We start from the raw sequence: 24,524 nt of genomic DNA, 5'->3' as shown, positions 1-24,524 counted from the left end.
AGAATCTCATTGATGGGATCTCGACCTCTACGGGGAGCACAACCTCCATGCCATATACAAGAGAGAAAGGGGTTACCCCTGTTGAAGTGCGGACAGATGTGCGATAGCCATGCAAAGCAAATGGCAACATCTCATGCCAGTCTTTGTACGTGACAACCATCTTCTGAATAATCTTGTTGATGTTCTTCTTAGCAGCTTCAACATCCCCATTCATATTGGGTCTATAGGGAGAAGAGTTATGATGTGTAATCTTGAACTCGCTCCACAACTCTTTTTGATCATCTTATTGTTCAAGTCAGATCCATTGTTAATAATGATCTTGTCTGGCACACCATATCGGCATATGAGTTGGTTCTTGATAAACTTCATAACCACCTGCCTGGTCACATTTTCATACGATGTCGCTTCAACCCACATGGTGAAGTAATCAATGGCTACGAGAATAAAACGGTGACCGTTCAACGCCTTAGGCTCAACCATACCAATCATGTCAATTCCCCACATGGAGAAAGGCCATGGTGAGGAAATAACATTCAGAAGTGTCAGGGGAATATGAATTTTATCCGCATAAATATGACACTTGTAGCATTTCTTCACATATTTGCAGCAGTCAGACTCCATTCTCAGCCAATAATAGCCTGCCCTCAACATCTTTTTCGTCGTGGCATGTCCATTGGAATGAGTACCAAATGAACATTCATGGACTTCAGTCATCAACAGGTCTGCTTCGTGTCTATCCACGCTTCTGAGCAGAACCATGTCAAATTTCTTCTTGTAAAGCACATCACCATTAAGGTAGAAACTTCCAGATAATCTCCTCAAAGTCTTCTTATCTTTAAATGAAGCCCCAGGCGAGTAAGTCTGACTTTGGAGAAAACACTTGATATCATAATATCATGGCTTATCATCTTTTACTTCCTCAACTGCAAACATGTGAGCTGGTCTATCCAAGCGCATCCCGGTAATATTTGGGACTTCATTCCAATAATTGACAGCAATCATTGAAGCAAGTGTAGCGAGAGCATCTGCCATCCGGTTCTCATCTCGAGGAATATGATGGAAGTCGACTTTAGTAAAGAAAGTTGAAATCCTCCTTGCATAATCTCTATATAGGATGAGGCCAGGCTGATATGTCTCCCATTCACCCTTAATCTGATTGACAACAAGGATCGAATCGCCATAAACATCAAGATGTTTGATCCTAAGATTAATACATTATTCCAAACCCATAATACAAGCCTCATACTCCGCCATATTATTCGTGCATTTGAAAGTTAGCCTTGTTGTAAAAGGAAAATGTGTACCTTGAGGAGTAATGATCATTGCCCCAATACCATTTCCATACTGATTGACAGCGCCATCGAACACCATACCCCATAGGGACCCAGGCTTTGGCCCTTCATCGAGCGTAGGCTCATCACAATCTTTCATCTTCAAATACAGAATCTCCTCATCAGGGAAGTGATATTGCACAGACTGATAATCTTAAATTGGTTGATGCGCCAAATGGTCAGCCAAGATACTACCTTTAATAGCTTTTTGAGCTTGATACTCAATATCATACTCAGATAACAACATCTGCCAACGGGAAATTCTCCTAGTGAAAGCAGGCTTCTCAAAGGTATACTTGATCGGGTCCATCTTGGATATCAACCAAGTTGTATGATTCAACATATACTAGCGTAAACGCTTAGCAGCCCAAGCCAAAGCACATCATGTCTTCTCAAGCATTGAGTACCGAGACTCACAACCTGTGAACTTCTTACTCAAGTAGTATATTGCATATTCTTTCTTTCCTGATTAATCTTGCTAACTAAGGACACAACCCATGGAATCATCAAGCACAGTCAAGTACATAATCAACGGTCTCCCTTCAACAGGCGGGGACAAAATCAGAGGCTCGGACAAATACTCTTTGATACTGTCAAAGGCCTTTTGGCAATCCTCGGTCCAATCATGACATTGATCTTTCCGGAGGAGCTTGAATATAAGCGCACATGTGTCAGTCATGTGGGATATAAATCTCGAAATGTAATTCAAGCGGCCAGGAAAACCTCGGACTTGCTTCTCTATTTTGGGCGCAGGCATCTCTTGTATTGCTTTGACCTTGGCAGGATCAACTTCAATACCTCTCTCGCTGACAATAAATCCCAATAACTTGCCGAAACGAACTCCAAATGTACACTTGTTCGGATTGATGCGGAGTTTGTACTTCCTCAAACGCAGGAAAAGCTTTAGCGAGTGTTCTACATGTTCAACTTCCATTTTCGACTTTGCAATCATATCATCGAAATACACCTCTATCTCCTTATGCATCAAATTATGAAACAAGGTAGTCATAACACGTTGATACGTGGCTCCGACGTTCTTCAAACCGAAGGGCATCACTCGATAACAGAATGTTCCCCAAGGTGTGATGAATGTTGTCTTCTCCATATCCTCGGGTGCCATTTTTATCTGATTATAACGAGAAAATTCGTCCATAAATGAAAAGACATTGAATTTAGTCGTATTGTCTACAAACATATCAATGTGTGGTAGAGGAAAATCATCTTTTGGACTAGCTTTATTGAAGTCACGGTAATTTACCCACATTCAGACTTTTCCATCTTTCTTAGGTACAAGCATAATATTGGCCACCCATTGAGGATATGTAGAAGTCACCAGAAACCCCACATCAATTTGCTTCTGAACTTCTTCTCAAATCTTCACTGCCATATCAGGGTGAGTTCTTCTAAGCTTTTGCTTCACAGGCAGACACTCAGGCTTCAACGACAAGAAATGTTGCACGATATCAGTATCTAGACCAGACATGTCTTCATACGACCAGGCAAAGACGTCGACATATTCTCGTAACAACTCAATCAACCCCTTCTTAACAGACTCTTCAAGGAGTGCCCCAATCTTTTCTTTCACGAATGCAGTCTTCAGACCCCAAGTTGAGTGTTTCCAGATTCTTAAGATGTGGTTGAATGATCTTTTCCTTGTGCTCGAGCAAACGGGTAATGTCATCAGGAATCTCTTCAACATCATCTTCTTCTACCTCAAATACAGGGAACTCAAAGTTAGGAGATGATGTTGGATCATTATGTTCAATGGGTTTGATTAACATGCATAATGATTTTGAGTATAAAAGAAATTTCAGAATTCAAACAAGGCAAATCATTATGCAGATGAAAAGATTGATTTTATTCTCTCTTTTTTAGGGTTTTATGGTGATCACCAATTTCATGCGAAAAGCAAAAAAATGAAAAATAATTTGGAAAACAAACATTTAACATGCGATTATTGAATGAATATCATTGTATTAATCAAATTATGCCAACAATGTCTTCACTTCTCCTTTCGGCAAGAATGAACACATTACGTTGACTTATGGATAACTATCGGAACATCAACAGCGACCCAATTATTGCAGATTCCTCCAGCTATGACAAAGTTTCTGAGATCTTCCTCTTCATATTCTCCAATGATGGCAACAACTTCTTGATCATCATTGGTGTGGATGAAACCTCCACTCTGAAACAACCCAAGATCATTAGAAACACCGGAAGAATACCCTATACCAGCCCAGACTTATTATCTTCCAACTTTATCATTTTCCCCAAACCAGTAGTTGCACCATGCTCGATGGCCAACTTCGTGTCATTGTAGGAGACAAATGAAGAAAGTCCTTTCCTAGAAGGCTCTGTAATAGATAAGGCTTGGAACAGAGTTCCAACCTCATCCTTAGCATCAATGTAGGAAAAGGAAGATAAATGGCTGACCAAGAGAGCCTTCTCTCCCCCTATCACCACCAACTTCTTGTTCTTAACGAACTTAAACTTTTGGTGCAGGGTGGATGTCACGGCACCTGCCTCGTGAGTCCATGGTCTACCAAGCAAACAGTTGTATGACGGATGTATGTCCATAACCTGAAAAGTGATCTGGAAGTCACTAGGTCCAATCTTGTTCGGGAGGTCTAAATCACCAATCACGGTCTTACGTGATCCATCAAAAGCTTTTACCACCACTCCACTCTGCCTCATGGGGGGGCCCTGATATGAAAGTTTGGCGAGAGTGGACTTTGGCAATACATTAAGTGATGACCCTGTGTCCACCAACACATTGGACAAGGCATCGTCTTTACAATTCATAGAGATATATAAGGCCAAATTGTGGTCTTTTCCCTCCTCGGGAAGATCATCATCACAGAAGCTCAAATTGTTGCAGGCAATTATATTCGCAACAATGCTATCAAACTGCTCAATCATGACATCGTGATCCACATATGCCACGTCCAACACCTTTTGCAATGCTTCACGGCGTGGCTCTGAATTCATCAACAAAGATAGGACATATATCTTTGATGGAATTTAAAGCAACTGCTCCACAATGTTGTACTCACTCCTCTTGATGAGCCTCAGCATCTCATCATCATCCTCTTTCAATATGCCAGACTGGCCAACCAGGATAGGATCTTTATCAGCTTTGACAACAATAGGGTCAACACCCTTCACAGCAGGAATAGAATGATTTGAAGAAGGAGTCCCCACGGGACCGGCATAACTAACAACACCTCTCTTCACAATGTCTTCATGGGATTTCGGCTGAGTCGAGAAAACACGACCACTAACATCGGAAATGATGACAACAGAGGTTGAGGGAAACGACACCTCCTTCCCATCTTCCAGTATAATAGAATTATAACGGTACAAAACCACTTTATCTGACACATACGGGACAGGGCCCGCTGGCTTAATCACAAGAGTTGGCACCACCTTCTTCTTGCGTCCATCATACTTAATGACAACAGGATCAGGAATTTTAAATACAGGGGTTAATAACATCAACTTCATCCTCATTACGATTCTGAAGTATCTCAATCATCCCTTGGTCTAGCATCTCTTGGATGTCCTTTCTTACCTTGCGGCATCCTCTTTCATTGACAGTACACATATGGCATCTATCATGATCATGCTCATAGTGACTGTGCTCACACAACAACCTATGCATCTCTACCAGTGACTGCCTTATGTCATTCACATAAAGGACTTTGTATTTGCCAGGGCACCCCTGAACAATATTGACAGCTGCCTTCCCATGCTCCGGCAATGGGTTCTTCTTGACCTTCGGGCCTACATCCTCAAAGAATAGTACCCCACTCCTCGCAAGGTCTTGCACCTTGGTCTTCAAAGGAAAACAGTTCTCCACGTCATGTCCGGGCGCACCGGAATGATATACACAATGATGTTCAGTCTTATACCACCATTGAGGATTGGCTGACACAACAGGAGGATCACGAGGAGTTATCAACTTCCTATCATTTAAGGAAGGATAAAATTCAGCATAGGTCATAGGAATCGGGTCAAAAGTCACCCTTTTCCTCTCATAGTTGCTGGTGCTATTGTTGTTGTTGCGAGGTTGGTAAGCCTGTTATTATTGACGAGGTAGTTGTCGTGGTTGTTGAAACTTCTCTGAAAGCAGGTGTTATATGAGCCACCTGGTGTTGGTTGACAGTTGGTCGGATTTCCTTCCTCCTCAGGGAGGGCCTTCTCTTAACATGGGAAGAAACAACATGAGTTTCCCCTTCCTTCTTTCTGGAAAATCCTCCATATTTCTTTGCCGGATTGTCATCACGGGATAGACGTCCTTCGCGGACTCCCTCTTCTAGCCTCATCGCCATATTTACCATTTCAGTAAAGTCCGAGGGAGCACTAGAAATCATGCTCTCATAGTAGAAAGAGCTCAGAGTCTTCAAGAAGATCTTTGTCATCTCCTTCAATTCCAAGGGTGGGACTATCTGAGCTGCCAATTCCCTCCACCTCTGGGCGTATTCCTTGAAGGTTTCTTTATCTCTTTGGGACATCGTCCTCAATTGACCTCTTTCTGGAGCCATGTCCACGTTGGATTTATACTGTTTTACAAAATCCTCTCCTAAATCATTGAAAGTGCGGATGCTTGCACTCTCTAGCCCCATATACCAACGAAGCGCAACACCTGTCAGGCTATCCTGGAAATAGTGAATCAGTAGTTGATCATTATCTGTCTAGGTCGACATCTTGCGGGCATACATCATAAGATGACTAAGTGGACACGTGTTTCCCTTGTACTTCTCAAAATCATACACTTTGAATTTGATTGGGATTTTAACGTTGGGCACTAAGCACAGTTCAGCAGCACTCTTCCCAAACAGATCTTTGCCTCTCAGCGTTTTCAGTTCCTTGCGCTGCTAAAGGAATTGTGTCTTTATCTCATCCATCTTCTCATAAAAGTCCGGGCCCTCAGATGGCTCGGAATGATAGATGGTGTCTTCAACACGTGGCAAAGTGTGCACAACGGGAGGTGGCACATACATGACCGGGCTAGATGCCGGCATAGAAGCATAGGTGGGAGTGAAACCCTCTGGCAAAAAATTGGATGGCATTCCCTAAGGGAATCCAACAGGCAGATTAGGAGCAAAGTGAGAGGTGGCAGCAGACACTGTTGAGGTAACCACTTCAGAGATGACAGTCCTCGCGGGAGGAATTGACTCCATCATGGCAGTCAGCCTGGCAGTCTCCTCTTTCAGATCTCGGATCTCTTGCTCGAGGTGTTCCATGATCTTCTGATGATTTGCTCGAGTGTTGTATCGGTGCGTCAACTTGTCTTTGAAATAAATGAAGAGCAAAGAGTTAGACCACTGTATTAAGGGCTCGAAACCAAAACCTGCTTATACATATGATGCATGCAATGCTTGTGCATATGATTTGTTTTTAATCGGAGGAACTTTATAAATACCTATTTGCAAATGTTTTGAAAATATTAAACTTTTTAAGACATATGTGGAATACTCATAGTACTATAATATTTGGAAAATTTTTACACCAAAGAAGTAGTACAGCCTCGGTAACCAAATACAATACAAGAGAAAAGGAGAATAAACATCCTATGGAGCCCTAGAAGCAGTCGTCTAAAGCCTTCGAGATCGGAAGATAAGTCGCACGAAGCCTCATTACCTCTCTCTCATAAGCTGCTTTCATGTCGGCCTTCTCCTTGGCAAGCTGATCATATCTCTTCTTCCAAAATCTAGACGAGTAAGGCAAGAGAGAAGTGTAGTGGGGTATTTGTTACCATTAGACATATTGACTAAATCCAAGGTAAACCATACAAGTCGAGTCGCCACCACACTTCTTTTTATCCAAAGGAATGGTTAGAAAGCAAACAAAAACCTAATAGTTTTATTGAATAAAAAACTAGTAAAAATGTTAGAGATCGGGGTAAGGGGGTTGGTTATGCAATGGGAAGGTATTAAGCACCCAAAACATCCTAGGTACTCCTAGGGAGCCCTTTTCACACTTGTTGTAAGGTTGGTATTTTGTGAAAAATTTGATTGTATAAACATGATTGAAGAGATGAGAAGAGAATATACAAGTTATTTACATTTTGTGTTTGGATGGATAAACCCATTGCCTACGTACCATCTTAGAAAAAGATTAGGATTAAAACCTCGTAGTTTAGGGTAAAAATATCAAAACAAGTTGGTGAATTGATTGGTCCAAAAGCCTTAAGGTATTTTGTTATCCAAGGTAGAAAACTCAACCTAAAAAAACCACAAATCAACCATGTGAGGATAGCTTCAACATGCTAGTGAGGGGTTAACCCTATAATAAGCATGGAAGACTTATTGTCCATCACTAAGGATATAGGTGAGTATTACATCTACCTCAAGGATAACTCAAACCTAATAACTATTGGTTATGAAAAGTTCTTGATAAGAAGTGGCCATTGAAACCACAAAAAGTATTTGAATGAGTTATATTTACCAATGAAAAGTATTTACAAAATATGGTCAAAGTTGGCTTAAAGATTCAATTCAAAATAAGTGTTATGAAAAGAAAGTTTGAAAAACAAAAGCATAATGCTTAGGTTTCTAATGTTTGAAAACAAATGTTAAATGTTTGCTCAAAAGTTTTGGCTTGGATTAGAGTGGAGGGAATAAGAAGAATGGCTAAAGTCCTAATCATACAAGAGATGAAGGATAAGAAACAAGACCACAAATGGAGTTCCTCTCTTGAGATCATATTGATGATCCAAGTAGCTCCCATTCTTTGGAATATGCAAGCAAAATAAGTGTAAGCTCAAGCAATCAAATTATTCAAGCAAGCTCTTAGAAGGTCCCCAATAGCTCTTGTATCTTTCTCTTTTGAAGCACATGACAATGGTTCTTCAATTTGGCTCAAATAGGATTCCCTAGCACAAAAGCACACACATCAAAAAGTTCCAATGAAGTAAATCAAGAATGGACAAGAGTGAGTTTAAAGGTTTAGTCCTTCTAATCCATCTTCAACATTAAGGCCTTTTTACTCCATTTTTGCATAGGGAATGTCCTAGAATCTAAGTCCATTTATTCATTTTTGCATTTGGTCCACAACAATAAAAACAAAACAAAAGCACAATAATATACACAATTATGTGCTCAAGTGAGAAAAAGGCAAATTGCATTTACATAAACATGTGCTCAAATGAGCAAAGGAAAAAGCAAATGAATAATATGTACAAGAATAGTAAATTGCATGAATGTAAAGAGCAAGTATTAACTGGGAGTTCAACCTCTCCAATCACCGTCTTGCGGGACCCATCAAAAGCTTTAACCACTACTCCACTCTGCCTCATGGGAGGCCCCTGGTATGACAATCTGGCCAGAGTGGATTTCAGCAACACATTGAGTGACGATCCAGTGTCTACCAGCACATTAGACATGGCATCATCCTTGTAGCTCATGGATATGTGTAGTTCCAAATTGTGGTCTCCTCTCTCCAAAGGGAGATCAGCATCACAAAAACTCAAATTGTTACAAGCGGTAATCTTTGCAACAATACTATCAAATTGTTCTATTATGACGTCATGGTCTACATACGCCACATCAAACACCTTCTGCAGAGCTTCACGGTGTGGTTCTGAATTCATCAATATAGATAGCACAAAGATCTTTGATGGCGTATGTAGAAGCTGATCTACAACATTGTATTCACTCCTTTTGATGAGCCTCAACATCTCATCACAGTCTTCTTTCACGGTGCCACTCTGGTCACCAGAGATAGGAGTTTTTACAACAGAGGCAAGTTTATTGGCAACAAGTGTCAGATTCGAAGCAATAACAGCATTCCCAACCGGGCGTTCAGCATAATCAGCAACATCAGCCCTTCTGGTGTCAGCTTGGGGTTTTGGCGGAGCCGAGAAAACACGACCGCTACGGGTCAGGCCGCTGACATCAGCAATATGAACAATAGACGTAGAGGGCAGGGGCACCTCCTTCCCAACTTCCAATGCCACAACATTGTAACGATAGGGGACCTCTTTATCAGAAGAGTATGGCACAAGGCCAGCTGGTTTAATGATCAAAGAGGGAGAAGCCTTCTGCTTGCTGCCATCATACCGGATGACAACAGGCTCAGGGATTTGAAACACCGGAGATATCACATTGACTTCATCATCAGCATCGCGATTTTGAAGTATTTCAATTACACCTTCATCCAGCATTTCTTGGATGTCTTTACGGACTTGGCGACATCCCCTTTGATTGACAATGCAAACTCGGCATCTATCATGGTCATGTTCATAATGACTAAATTCACACAACAGTCTGTGCATCTGGAATAATGGTTGTCGAATATGGCTGACATATTTGACCTTATATTTACCAAGGCAGCCCTGGACCATGTTGATAGAGGATTTCCCATGCTCGGGCAATGGGTTCTTCTTTACATTGGGACCTACGTCCTCAAAACACAAGATACCACATCTCACAAGGTCTTGAACCTTGGTCTTCAGCGGGTAACAGTTTTCCACGTCATGTCCAGGAGCCCCAGAATGATAAACACATTGTAGTTCGGGCTTATACCACCACTAAGGGTTGGTAGGTATAGCCGGTGGGTCTCGTGGAGTAATCAACTTCCTCTTTATCAAAGAGGGATAAAGCACCGCATAGGTCATAGGAATAGGATCAAAGGTGACCCTCTTCCTCTCATAGCTTGTACTGGCCTGATTGTTGTTTCGAGGCTGGTAGGCCTGCTGTTGAGGACGGTGTTGTTGTTGTTGATATTGCTGATGTTGCTGTTGCTAGTTAATGTTGTGCTGATAGTGCTGATTATCTCGGAAAACAGGTGCTACGTGATCCACCTGATGCTGATTACCGGCAGGACGCACGGTCTTCCTCCTTACTGAGGGTCTTCTTGGTTTGACATGGGAGGTCACAGCATGTGCCTCGCCATCTTTCTTCTTTCCAAACGCCCCATATCGTTTGGTAGAAGAGCCTTATTCTCTAGGCAGGCGCCCTTCCGTGACTCCTTCCTCCAAACGCATCCCCATGTTCACCATCTCGGTGAAATCAGAATGAGAATTGACAATCATTCACTCATAGTAAAATGAGCTCAAGGTCTTCAGGAAGATCTTGGTCATTTCTTTCTCCTCCAGCGGATGCACAATCTATGTTGCTAGCTCTCGCCACCTCTGGGCGTACTCTTTGAAAGTTTCCTTGTCCTTCTGGGACATGGCTCTCAATTGATCCCTATCGGGAGCCATATCCATATTATACTTGTATTGCTTGACGAAGGCCTCGCCAAGATCATTGAAGGATCAGATGTTCGCACTGTCCAAGCCCATATACCATCTCAGGGCAGCACCAGACAAACTGTCCTGGAAGTAGTGAATAAGAAGTTGATCATTGTCGGTCTGAGTCGACATCTTCCTGGCATACATGACTAGGTGGCTGAGAGGGCAAGTATTTCCCTTGTATTTTTCAAAGTCAGGCACTTTGAATTTTATAGGGATTTTGACGTTTGGGACTAAGCAGAGCTCAGCAGCAGACTTGCCGAAGAGGTCCTTTCGTCTGAGAATTTTGAGTTCCCTGCAGAGCTCAAGAAACTGATCGTTCATAGCGTCCATCTTTTCATAGACATCGGGGCCCTCAGACGGCTCAGAATAGTAGATGGTGTCGTCTACTCTGGGCATAATATGCTTGACAGGAGGTGGAAGGGCAAGGACCGGGCTAGATACCGGCAGAGAAGCAAATATGGGCGCAAGACCCTCAGGAATAAAGTTGGGAGGCATCCCCCAAGGAAACCCGGCTGGCACAGCTGTTGGTGCGAAGTGGGCGCTGGGCGCAGGCACGGTTGAAGAGGCAATCCCAGAGATGACTGTCCTCTAGGGAGGAGTTGAAGGCGTCGGAGAAGACTGGCTCTGGGCGGCCATGAAAGACTCCATTAGGGCAGTCAATCTAGCCACTTCCTCTTTGAGTTCACGGTTCTCTTGCTCTGAATGATCCATTAGTCTTGATGCGTTGGCTCGATTGTAGTACCGGTGAGTTAGCTTGTCTTCAAAATAAATGAAGAACACAGAGTTAGACCATATAACAAGAATCCTGGAGCAAAACCTGCTTATGCACATGATGCATGCAATGCTTGTGCATGTGATTTATTTTTTATCAGAGGAACTTTAGAGTCCTATTTGCAAATATTGAAAATATTAATCATTTAGACATATATGGAAACATCATACCAATAATATCTGGAATATATTTTTTTACACCAAAGAAGTACAATCTTGGTAACCAAATGCAATACAAGAGAGAAGGAAAATGAACATCTTGTGGAACCCTAGAAGCAATCAACTAAAGCTCTAGAGGCCGGAAGATAAGCTACACGAAGCCTCTTCACCTCCCTCTCGTAGGCTGCCTCCATATCTGCCTTCTCTTTGGCGAGTCGATCGTACTTCCTCTTCCAGAATTTGGAAGACTGAGGAAGAAGAGAAGTCAATGCATCCTCAGGCTCATCAATAACCTGGTGCTCGAGGAACTCTATCAAAGCATCCTTCTCTCTAATATGCTGAAGCAACTCCTCTCGTTCACGGATCCAGGCACGTAAACGGTCTTCGTCTCTCAACTCCTCTACTCCTTGGTCAGGGAGGGTTGAAGGCCAGCCACAACCAAAGGTGTAGGTCTCATATACTCATAAGGCATGAGGTACTCGGAAGCTCTCCTCCTAACCCAAGAGGTATAGGGTTCCAAAGCAATACAGTTCTTCGGACCAAGCTCTCTTCTTCCCTTCTTATGGATATTGCGCCAAACGCGGACCATCCTGCCCTTCAAGCCTTAGGGATCTTTATGGAAGAATACACCTTCTAACAGAATGTTATTGGGTTTATCCTTTAGGGGGAACCCAATCTGACGACGTTCCAGAATAGGGTTGTAATTAATCCCACCACAAGTACCAAGAAGAGGCACATTGGAGAACTCACCACAAGAGTCGATAATCTGCACACCATCATATACACGGTTGTACCAAAAGATATCATCATTGGTGCGAGAGATAAGTCTCGTGGACCACCGTAGACATCCTTTGTTCTCCTTGAAGATGACCGTCTACGGCAAGTGCGAAATAAACAGCTTGTACAGCAGAGGCAAACAACACACAATGGTACCACCACCCTTTGCATTCCTCATATGCAAAGAAAAGTAAGTGTTACCCAACAGAGTCAGAACGGGATTAAGAGTAGAGAAGATCCTAATAGCATTCACATCCACAAACTTGTCGAAGTTGGGGAATAACACTAGCCCATAAATGAGAAGTACAAATATGGCCTCAAAGGTGTCCTCACTCATAGCCTTCCGATACATAGTAGCTTGAGCAATGAGGAACTCAGAAGGGAGACCTTGAATTCCACCTTTGGTATTCATATGAGCACCAACTAGAGATTAATCTATATGCAACATATCAGCTATCTCTTGAGAAGTAGGAACACTCTCTAAGCCACTGAACGGCCACTGGTCTAGGATAGGTATACCCACAAGATAGGCATACTCCTCAAGCGTGGGCAGAAGCTGGAAATCCGGAAATGTGAAGCAACGGTACAAGGGATCATAGAACTGCACCAATACATTCATCAATCCTTCGTCCACTTGAGTAGCCAGAATAGATAAAAGCATCCCATAAAGAGCCTTGAAACCCAAGGGATCTAGTACATAGGATATCAAATTCCTTAGCTCTTTCAAGTTGGGTTCTATGAAACTGTACTTCTTCGTATTCCTTCTTTGTCTTTCCATGTCTAAAATTTGGAAATAGACCTCTTAAGTTCCTTGAAAATTTTCTCATTATTGATGATATGGATGCAAATGGGTGCATGAATGCATGGATGCAACAATCACACTCTAGGATCAAGTAAAGCACACCACACAAAGGTTATGGGATGGATCAAGACATCCTTAATATCAATCATCCCTTTTGGTGGATTATGGTTTACACCTTATCAACACCCAAGTTCCATTGATATTAAGGATACAAGAACGGATCAACCATGAATCAAGGGTTTGTTGCAAGTCACGAGCATGGAGTCTCAATTAAGAACCACCCAAAGAGAGTGTACTAGGGTTTAAACCTTCCAAGCATGTTCTACAAGGGGTTCCCATAGTCATCATCCCATCTTTCGGATATTATCGGATAAACGACTACTCGTATTCCAAAAATATTCTCAAGAGAGACTCTTATGAGTGTAGTATCGCGTAACAATCGTATCAAATCTTAAATTTGAACGACCTTCGCACTACGTCCTAGAAAAAATAGGCCAAGATGGGCTTGGTAAACTAAGGTCCTTGGCATCTAAGGTCTATATTGGAAAGACTAATGTCTAACCACGACTACTCGTGTGACATTATTGATCCCAACATGATCTCCACCAAGTGCATGGGCTTGCAAGTCAACTTGCTAAGGAATAACTCCACACAAGTCAACAAGACTATGCCATTCTCCTATCCTAAGTGCACTCGAGTTCGAGTATAGAACTCATCTCACAAAGATCACCAAGCATACAAGGAATTAATATTCAAGCAATTCAATCATTACATACAATACAGTAATCCCAAATTGCACAAAAATATGTCACAAAATAATATACAATACAATACAACACAGAATGTGGTATGTTTCATGAGCATAGTTCATAATACTATGTCTCCAACATGCATTAACACCAAAAGTATATTGCCCGACCTCAAATAGTTGTGACTTCTACATAAGTCCAATTACGATTGCTTAATATAGCACTAAATTTTTGACACAAAAGGCATAAGCATTCTAGTTAGTGAGATTTTAAGTCTCCCCTCTTCCATGGTATTCTGTGGAAACTTGGCCTTCTTTCCTTCCATTGGAAGATGTTTTGGTTCAAGGATCCATGTTTGTGGTAACTGGGTTGAGTGTTCTCCAAATAATGTCTTGAAATGAAAAGGAAAGCAAAACAAAACTAACCTCTAACTTACTAACTATTGACTTTTAATTTCAAGTTTTTATCTTAATGCAATTTACTTTTAGAACTTTATTTCATTTGCCATTGTACATATCATTCTAATTGTTTATGTTAATGCAATTTTCACATTGTCCATTTGGACCATATTGTGTGATATATTTTGTTTGTACATACTTTGTTTTATTGTTTGGTCTTTCGCCATTAATGCACATCATAATCATAAAAACCATAAAAAACTTTGAGTGTACTGTTGACCTGATCTTGGATAAATGGACTTAGAATCTAGGCAACCTCCCTAAGCTAATGGACTTGGCCAATGCCAATTTATGATGAACCAAGTGTTTGCAAATTGAAGTTCATCTGATACATCATTCAAGATCTCTCTTAGTTCATCTGCAATATGATCATTATGAAGCTGTTATTTTGAACCTACGACTTATGGAATTCATCTGGTACATGGGCTATTTCTGAAGAAGATCATGGAGTGGCTAAGCTTGGATGAGGCCATCTTTATTTGATGCCTTTCTCTTCAAGATAATATAATTGTGCATTTGTGTGTTGTTTGATTCTAAAATTCCAAGGGAATTCTGGGTTTCTATTGACATTTTTGTCTATTGGATTGCTACCCATTTGGTCAGATCTTTTCAACTCTAAACTTTTAAATTTTGTGCATAGGGTAGTCTCTTCATCTTCTCCTCATTTCTTTAATTTCAAAATCTCTCCCTCCATTTTCAAAACCTTCTTTGTGTGAAATACTTTTGTTCTAAAACTATGACCACTTTTGCAAAAGATAGAAACTTTGGCCTTATGCCATTGCATTTTCAAGCTTATTTTCTTAAATCAAACTTGTGAATAAACTTAACCATACTTGACTTAAACTTTCAAAAATCCAAAAAGAACTAACTCATTCAAACCATTTTAGGCCTTTGTGCCTTTCAAACTTAAAATTTTATTAAAAGTAATGCACTCATTTTGAAATTTATAGCACGAACTACGAGGTTTTGATCCCTCATTTTTATGTTGGTACGTATAACACAAAAAAATATAATTAATGAATTTTTTTCTCATCCCCCCATTCTATTTGTTTGTAAACATCACTTTGTACAAAATACATATGCACACAAAAAGGGCTCCCTAGGAGTACCTAGGATAGTTTGGGTGCTAACACCTTCCCTTTGTGTAACCAACCCCCTTATCTGTGATCTCTGTTTTTTATTAGTTTTTATTTGAAAACTTCTTACTATTTTGTTTTTGTTCGTACTTTTCCATTTTCCCTTGGAAACAATAAAAGTGTGGCGGCGACTCTTGTTAATTGATCTTTAGCTTGTAAATAGCTTAAGGATCATGAATTTCCCACTACAGAAATTAAGTGGCGGCTCTACTGGGGAGTAGTCTCCGGTGGGTTTAGCCTACTTTTTGTGTGAATATATTTGTATATATGTGATTTTTGTATATGTATGTGTATATGTATTGGTGATCTCTGAGTGGTGAGATAATTTCTAACCCGAACTTGAGTGCAATTAAGATAGGAGGATGGTATAGTCATGTTTGATGTGTGTGGAGTAGTCCTTAACAAGTTGGCTTGAGATCTATCTGCTCAGTGGAGACTCCTTTAGATTTGGAAATGTCACACAAGTATTTGTGGTTAGGCATTACTATTTCTAATTGGGTCTGAGAAGCTGAGGACCTTAGAACACCTGACCCATCTTGGCCTATTTAGGACGTAGTGCGGAAATTGTTCAAGTGTCGACTTGATAACAGTTGTTACGCGATACTACACTCAGACGAGTTTCTCTTGAGAATATTATGGGTCGATGAGTCAGTCATCTTTACCTATAATATCCGATAGATGGAATTAAGACTCTGGGAACTTTTTAGAACATGCTCGTGACTTGCAAATAACCCTTGATTCTTGGTTGATCCAATCAAGTCTTGTCAATATCAATGGAACTTGGGTGTTGATAAGGTCAAAACCATAATCCACCAAAATGGATGATTGATCTTGACAATGACTTGATTCATCCCTTGACCTTTGTTTTCCCTATGTGTGATCCCTTACATGTGATTGTTGCATTCATGCATTCATGCGCATCATAACAGTCATCACACGAAAATTTCCAGGAACTAAGGTATGATTTGCAAATATTTTTAGACAATGGATTATGGACGAAGGAAGAATAAGAAGTACAGTTTCAGATGTCCCAAGTTGAAAGAGTTAAGGAAGCTAGCATCTTTTGTATTGGATCCCTTGGACTTCAAACAACGCCATGGGAAGCTTTTGTCTATCTTGTCTGCTGATGTGGTTGAAAGATTGTTGAGTGTATTGGCGCAGTTCTATGATCCACTCTACCATTGTTTCACTTTCATAGATTTTTAGCGTGTGCCTACCTTGGAAGAGTATTCTCATCTTTTGGGGATACCTGTTTCTAGTAGAGTGCCTTTTAGTGGATTGGAGGAGATTCCCTGGTCTAGTATTATTGTTGAAGCTCTTCACTTGAAGAAGTATGAGATAAAGCCTCATTGGGTGAAGAAAGGAGGGTTATTTGGATTGTCACCTGATTTCCTCATCAAGGAAGCTACCACTTTTCCTTAAGCTGGTAGTGTGGATGATTTTGAAGCTATCTTACTGTTTCTCATCTATGGATTAGCTTTGTTCCCTAACATTGACGGTTTTGTTGATGTTAACGCCATTAGACTTTTCTTGATTGGGAATCCTATGCCTACTTTGTTGGGCAATATGTATTTCTCTTTGAATCTAAGGAATTCTAAGGGTGGTGGAACGATTTTCTGTTGCATTCCTCTTCTGTACAAGTGGTTTATTTCCCACTTGCCTTAGACACCTGCTTTTATGGAGAACAAACAATGTCTAAGGTGGTCTCAGAGACTTATGTCTCTCACTAATGATGATATAGTTTGGTATGGCCCATCCTTAAGCAGTATGGAGTTTATTGGTAATTATGGTGAATTCTCCAATGTGCCTCTCATTGGTACACAAGGACGAATTAACTACAACCCTGCTTTGGCTCGTCGTCAACTTCATTCCCGATGAGAGACAAGACTAATAACATGTTGTTAGAAGGTCTTTTCTATCAAGAGGGTAAAGATCCCCAACATTTGAAGTAGAAGATTGTGCATGCTTGGCATAATGTGCATAGGAAAGGAAGATCTGAGGTTGGTCCATGCAATTGTGTAGCTTTGGAAGCTTACACTCTTTGGGTGAAGAAGAGAGCTATGGAGTTGAAGATTCCTTATCCTTGTGAAAGACCTATGTCTATGGTTGTGGTTGAGCTATTAACTCTCCCTAACCAAGATGTAGAGGACTTGGAAGACACACTCGTCAAGATGAAGCAAGAGAGGGATGTGTGGGAAGAGCGTTTCCCTGCTTTGAGCAAGAAGCATGAAGAGTTGCAGTTGGAGTCTAAGGGAAAACATGCACCAATTGAGCTGTTTGAAGATCGAGTGGCGAAGAGACAGAGAGAGCCAGAGGTTTCATCTTCTAGCATACCTCAGCCTTCCGTTGCTTGGAAGAAGATTGTTGACCAGCTTGTTCTCGAGAAGACTTATATGAAGGCTTCTTTTGATACCCAGATCCGTCGTATTCGAAGGAAGTATGCACCTTCAGCCATATCTTCTGACATTGTTATTAGGGATCCTTAGGATGACTAGTATCCTTTTCTCTTGTATCTTTTTATTTTGGTTTCTGAAATTATACTCAGTGTAATCCTTCCAATTTATATAAATAAAAAGAGATTTTTGGTCATATCAAATTATTGGAATTACCATTTATATATATATTTTCAAATGATATAGTAAGTTCCTTGTAAATAAAAAAATAATCAAGCATTGCATTTCATGCATCATTTGCATAAGCAGGTTTTTGCTAGGTGTCTGATTAGTGTTCTTCTGTGCTTAGCCAAGCTGACTCACCGGTACAACACCAGAGCTAATCATCCAAGAATCATGGAACACCTTGAGCAAGAGAACAAAGATTTCAAGGAGGAGATTGACCGGCTGACTGCCATGATGGAGTCAGTTCTTGATGCTCAAAGCCAAGCTTCTCCAACGCCTGCAACTCCTCCCGCGAGGACAGTTATTTCTAATGTGGTCACCTTTACCGTTCCTGCTGCTACCGCCCACTTCGTGCCAAACCTGCCTGCCGGATTCCCGTGGGGAATGCCACCCAATTTTGTGCCCAAAGGATTTGCGCCTACTTTTGCTTCCATGCCGGCATCTAGGTCGGTCATGTCTGTGCCACCTCCAGTTGTGCATACTTTGCCTCGCATAGAGGATACCATCTACCACTCTGAGCCGTGTGAGGGTCCGGATGTTTATGAAAAGATGGATGAAATGAAGGATCAATTTGTTGAGTTGCGCAAGGAATTGAAGACGCTGAGAGGCAAAGATCTGTTTGGAAAGAGTGATGCTGAATTGTGCTTGGTACCCAATGTTAAAATCCTAGTGAAATTCAAAGTGCATGACTCTGAAAAATACAAGGGAAACTCTTGTCTACTCAATCATCTTGTAATGTATGCTCGTAAGATGTCGACTGAAACAGATAATGACCAATTACTGATTCACTACTTCCAGGATAGCCTGACAGGTGCTGCACTCCGTTGGTATATGGGGTTAGATAGTGCAAGCGTTCGCACTTTCAATGACCTAGGTGAGGCTTTTGCGAAGAAGTATAAGTACAATGTGGATATGGTGCCAGACAGAGACCAGTTGAGGTCTATGTCTCAAAAATACAAGGAGACTTTCAAAGAATATGCGCCGAGGTGGAGGGAGTTGGCTGCCCAGATCACTCCTCCTTCGGAGGAGAAAGAGATGACAAAAATATTTCTAAAAACCCTGAGTTCATTTTATTATGAACGTATGATTGCCAATGCCCCCATTGATTTTACCGAAATGGTAAACATGGGGATGAGACTTGAAGAGAGGGTCCGTGAAGGACGTTTGTCAAAAGATGAGGCATCAATCAGTAAGAAGTATGGCAATAGTTTCAGCAAGAGGAAGGACAATGAAACCAATGCAATTTCCAATGGGAGGCAGAGGAGGCCTCAAGAAAGAACAAATCCACCACCTCGTCAACATCATCATCATCAAGTATCATCAGCCATTCCAGTATTCTCTAATCATCAAACAACTCTGATTCAGCAACAACCACAACCACAACATCAATATCAACGTCAACAACAACAACTGCAACACAGAATGAACACCTACAACAACAACAACAATATCAACAACCAGCATCAGCAAAACATTGAGAGGAAGAAGGTCTCTATTGACCCGATTCCTATGTCGTATGAAGAATTATATCCATCTCTGGTCCTCAAAAACTTGATTCAACCAAGGCACCCACCGCAGATCCGAGAGCCACTTCCTTTGTGCTATAAACCTGAGCTTTGTTGTGCTTTTCATCAAGGTGCACCTGGGCATGATATTGAAAATTGTTATCCATTGAAGTATGAGGTGCAAAAGCTTAGGAAGAGTTGTATGGTGTCCTTCGAGGACCGCACGCCTAATGTAAAAGCTAACCCTTTGCCCGCTCATGGGAACTCTTCAGTGAATATGGTGGACGGTTATCCCAGTGAATTCAAGGTTTTTGATGTCTGGTTTATCCGAAGATCTTTGGTGCAGATGCACAAGGATATCTGTATGGTGAGTGACTGTGAACATGACCATGATGGTTGTGTTGTCTGTAGTGTGAACACGAGGGGTTGTGATATAGTGAAAAGGGACATCCAACGTCTGATGGATGAAGGCATGATTCATATTGTTTAATCCCGTCATATAGATGATGACATCAATGTCATAGTGCCCGTTTTCGAGCAGCAAGAGCGGTTGGTAGTCCAGTATGATAGCAGCAGCAGTAAGGGTAGTAGTCAAAGATCAGTATCGCCGTGGGTAATACGGTTAGCGGGCCCAGCCCCGTATGCGTCTGATAAGGCTATACTATACCAGTATAATGCTACAATGGTGAAGAATGGTAAAGAGGTCTCGTTGCCTATGACCAGTTCAGTAGTGAGCATTGTTGATGTTACGAAGGTGACCCGCAATGGTCGAGTGTTTGGGTCGGTGGTCCCAGAGGAAATAGTTGTTGGCAAGAAGGTGGATATACCTAATGTAGATCCAGTTGGCTGTTCAAAAGATAAGTCTGGTGAATCCAGCAATTTGAAAGCCAATGATGATGATGAGGTGCTCCGACTGATCAAGAGGAGTGAATTTAATGTGGTTGAGTAGTTGCTCCAGACTCCCTCGAAGATTTCAGTGTTGTCTCTGCTTTTGAATTCTGAAGTGCACAGACAAGCACTGCAGAAGGTTCGTTTATTAAAAGTGGACAATAGAGTGGTTGTACCAGCCAAAACTCATCTACGTATTATTGTAACACATGCTGATGTACCTCATAGTTGGGTTGTACCTTCCATAGGTGTCAAATGTGATGTTGTACCTGGTCGTTTAAATCAAATCTCTGAACAAGCATTCATAGAGAAAGATGTTACTGTGGATAAGTTCGATCACATTGTGTCTAACATCACTTCGTGCAATAATTTGAGCTTCTGCGACAAAGAACTCCCTAAAGAGGGAAGAAATCATAACCTAGCTTTGCATATTTCAATGAATTGTAAAGAAGATGCTTTGTCAAATGTGCTAGTTGACACCGGTTCGTCACTCAATGTGCTTCCGAAGTCAACATTGTCAAAGCTATCATACCAAGTAGCTCCCATGAGGTATAGTGGGGTAATTGTCAAAGCCTTTGATGGCTCACACAAGATGGTTATTGGTGAGGTGGAACTTCCAGTCAAGATAGGTTCGAGTGATTTTCACATTACTTTCAAAGAAATGGATATCCACCTGGCCTATAGTTGCTTATTGGGAAGGGCATGGATTCACGAGGCAGGGGTTGTTACCTCCACTCTACACCAGAAGCTCAAATTTATCAAGAATGGCAAGCTAGTTTTATTGGGAGGAGAGAAGGCGCTGATGGTTAGCCATCTGTCATCTTTCTGGTATGTGGAATTTGAGGATGAGGTTAGGACTCCGTTCTAAGCCTTATCTATTGCTGTTGAAAAGAGAGTTGGGGCACCTATGTCCTCTCTGAAAGATGTTCAGAAGATTGTTGAAGAAGGTCCTGTTGATCAGTGGGGGCGTGTGGTAGAGGTCTCCAATAATAAGGGAAGAACTGGTTTAGGGTTCCATAAGGGCTCGTGAGTTATTAGATCTGAAGAGATGCAACTTATCTTCCGTAGTGGAGGGTTCATTCATGGTAATGAACAACACTCAGTTGTTGTGCTAGAGGATAGTGAAGAGGAAGATTGCACCAACTTTGTGACGCATGGAGGGACATGCAACAATTGGACTGTCGTTGATATTCCTGTTATTTTGCATCGATCTAAGTAATTGCTTTTATATTTTAAAATCCTTCTCCTATGCCTAAGGGAGAAGTGAACATTGTTTGAGCATTTTAAATTGATCATTAATAAAATTAATTCTATTCATCCACATCTTTGATGTTTGTTTTTAGTTTTTGCTTTATTCTGAAAATGGTAAATCACAAAAAACATAAATAAACAATATAATTATCCATCTGCATAATATTTGGTCACAAATTCACTTCTCTAAAATCAGAATATCAAATCATTATGCAGGTTGCTTCCTAACCCCATTGAATACAATGATCCTTCTCATTCTCCAAATATTGAATTCCCTTTGTTTGAAGCTAAGGAGGAAAGTGATGAATTGTCTCGTCTTCTTGAGCAAGATGAAAAGATTATTCAGCCATTTGAAGAGCAGATTGAGCTAGTCAACTTGGGTTCCAAGGAAGATGTGAAGGAAGTCAAGATTGGGTCTCGACTGTGTCCAAATGCTAAGAAGGGGTTGATTGATCTTCTTCGAGAATATTCAGATGTGTTTGCTTGGTCCTATCAAGACATGCCTGGGTTGGATTATGAGATTGTGGAGCATAGATTGCCCTTGAAGCTAGAATGCCCGTCAGTCAAGCAGAAGTTGAGAAGAACGCATTCTGATATGGTTGTGAAGATTAAAGAGGAAGTTCAGAAGCAGATTGATGTCGGTTTCCTTGTAACAGCTGAGTATCCGCAATGGGTGGCCAATATTGTGCCTGTGCCGAAGAAAGATGGAAAGTCCGCATGTGTGTTGATTATAGAGATTTGAATAAAGCCAGTACGAAAGATGATTTCCCTCTACCACACATTGATATGTTTGTAGAAAATACTGCTAAATTCAAAGTCTTTTCTTTTATGGATGGATTTTCCGGATATAATCAGATTAAGATGGCACCCGAAGATATGGAGAAGACCACATTCATTACACCTTGGGGAGCATTCTGTTATAGAGTGATGCCTTTCGGTCTAAAGAATGTTGGTGCAACGTACTAGAGAGCGATGACTACTCTTTTCATGATATGATGCATAAAGAGATTGAAGTTTATGTCAATGACATGATTGCTAAATCAATGGATGAAGAGGAACATCTTGAGCATTTGTTGAAGCTATTCCAGCATTTGAGGAAGTATAAACTCCGCTTGAATCCCAATAAGTGTACTTTTGGTGTTCGTTCTGGTAAGTTGTTGGGCTTTATTGTCAGCGAGAAGGGTATTGAAGTTGATCTTGCCAAGGTCAAAGCAATACAAGATATGCCTGCGCCCAAAACTGAGAAGCAAGTCAGAGGTTTTCTCGGCCGCTTGAATTGTATTTCCAGATTCATTTCCCACATAACTGCCACATGTGCACCTATATTCAAGCTTTTTCGAAAAGATCAGTCTTGTGATTGGACCGAAGATTGCCAGAAAGCATTTGATAGTATCGAGGAATATCTGCTTGAACCTCCTATTTTGTCTCCACATGTTGAAGGAAGACCGTTGATCATGTATTTGACTGTGCTAGAAGATAGTATGGGTTGTGTTCATGGTCAGCAAGATGAGACAGGAAAGAAAGAATTTTCAATTTACTACCTCAGTAAGAAGTTCATTGATTGTGAGACTCGATATTCAATGCTTGAGAAGACTTGTTACGCATTGGCTTGGGATGCTAAGCGTCTCCCCCAGTATATCTTGAATCATACCACTTGGTTGATATCCAAAATGGATCCAATCAAGTATATATTTGAGAAGCCTGCTTTAACTGGGAGAATTGCCCGTTGGCAGATGTTGTTATTAGAGTATGATATAGAATACCGATCTCAGAAAGTGATCAAAGGTAGTATCTTGGCTGACCATTTGGCTCACAAACCAATTGAAGATTATCAGTCAATGTAGTATGACTTTCCTGATGAAGAGATTTTGTACTTGAAAATGAAAGATTGTGATGAACCATTGCTAAAAGAAGGGCCAAAACCTGGTTCTCGTTGGGGCATGGTATTTGATGGAGCTGTTAATCAATATGGAAATGGCATTGGGGCAGTGATCATTACTCCTTAAGGCACACATCTACTATTTATAGCTAGATTGACTTTCAAATGTACAAACAACATGGTAGAATATGAAGCTTGCATATGGGGCTTGAAGAGGCCATGAATCTCAGAATCAAGTATTTGGATGTCTTCGGTGATTCAACTTTGGTTGTGAATAAGATCAAAGGAGAATGGAAGACGAGTTAACCCGGTTTGATACCATATAGAGATTATACGAGGAGGATTTCAACTTTCTTTACCAAGGTTGAATTTCATCATATCCCTCGAGATGAAAACCGGATGGCAGATGCTCTTGCAACGTTGGCATCAATGATTGTAGTGAAGTATTGCAATGAACTTCCCAATTTATCTGTGATGCGTCTTGATAGGCCACCTCATGTGTTTGTTTTTGAAAATATCAAGGACGAGAAGACATGGTATTACGACATCAAATGTTTCCTCCAAAGTAAGATTTACCCGCCTGGGGCGTCTTTGAAAGATAAGAAGACTTTGAGAAAATTAGCCAGTAATTTCTACTTGAATGGTGATATATTGTACAAGACAAACTTCGACATGGTTTTGCTCAGATGCGTGGATAGACACGAGGCAAACTTGTTGATGACCGAAGTGCATGAAGGTTCCTTTGGTACTCATTCCAATGGACATGCAATGGCAAAGAAGATGTTGCGAGCAGGTTACTATTGGCTGACAATGGAATCTGACTGTTGCAAATTTGTGAAGAAATGTCATAAGTGTCAAATTTATGCTGATAAGATTCATGTTCCTCTAACACTTTTGAATATTATCTCTTCCCCATGGCCCTTCTCCATGTGGGAAATTGATTTGATTGGGATGAT

This window comes from Lathyrus oleraceus, chromosome 5 (genome assembly GCF_024323335.1).
Source record: "Lathyrus oleraceus cultivar Zhongwan6 chromosome 5, CAAS_Psat_ZW6_1.0, whole genome shotgun sequence".
Classification (NCBI taxonomy): Eukaryota; Viridiplantae; Streptophyta; class Magnoliopsida; order Fabales; family Fabaceae; genus Lathyrus; species Lathyrus oleraceus.
This window is presented reverse-complemented; position numbering follows the sequence as displayed.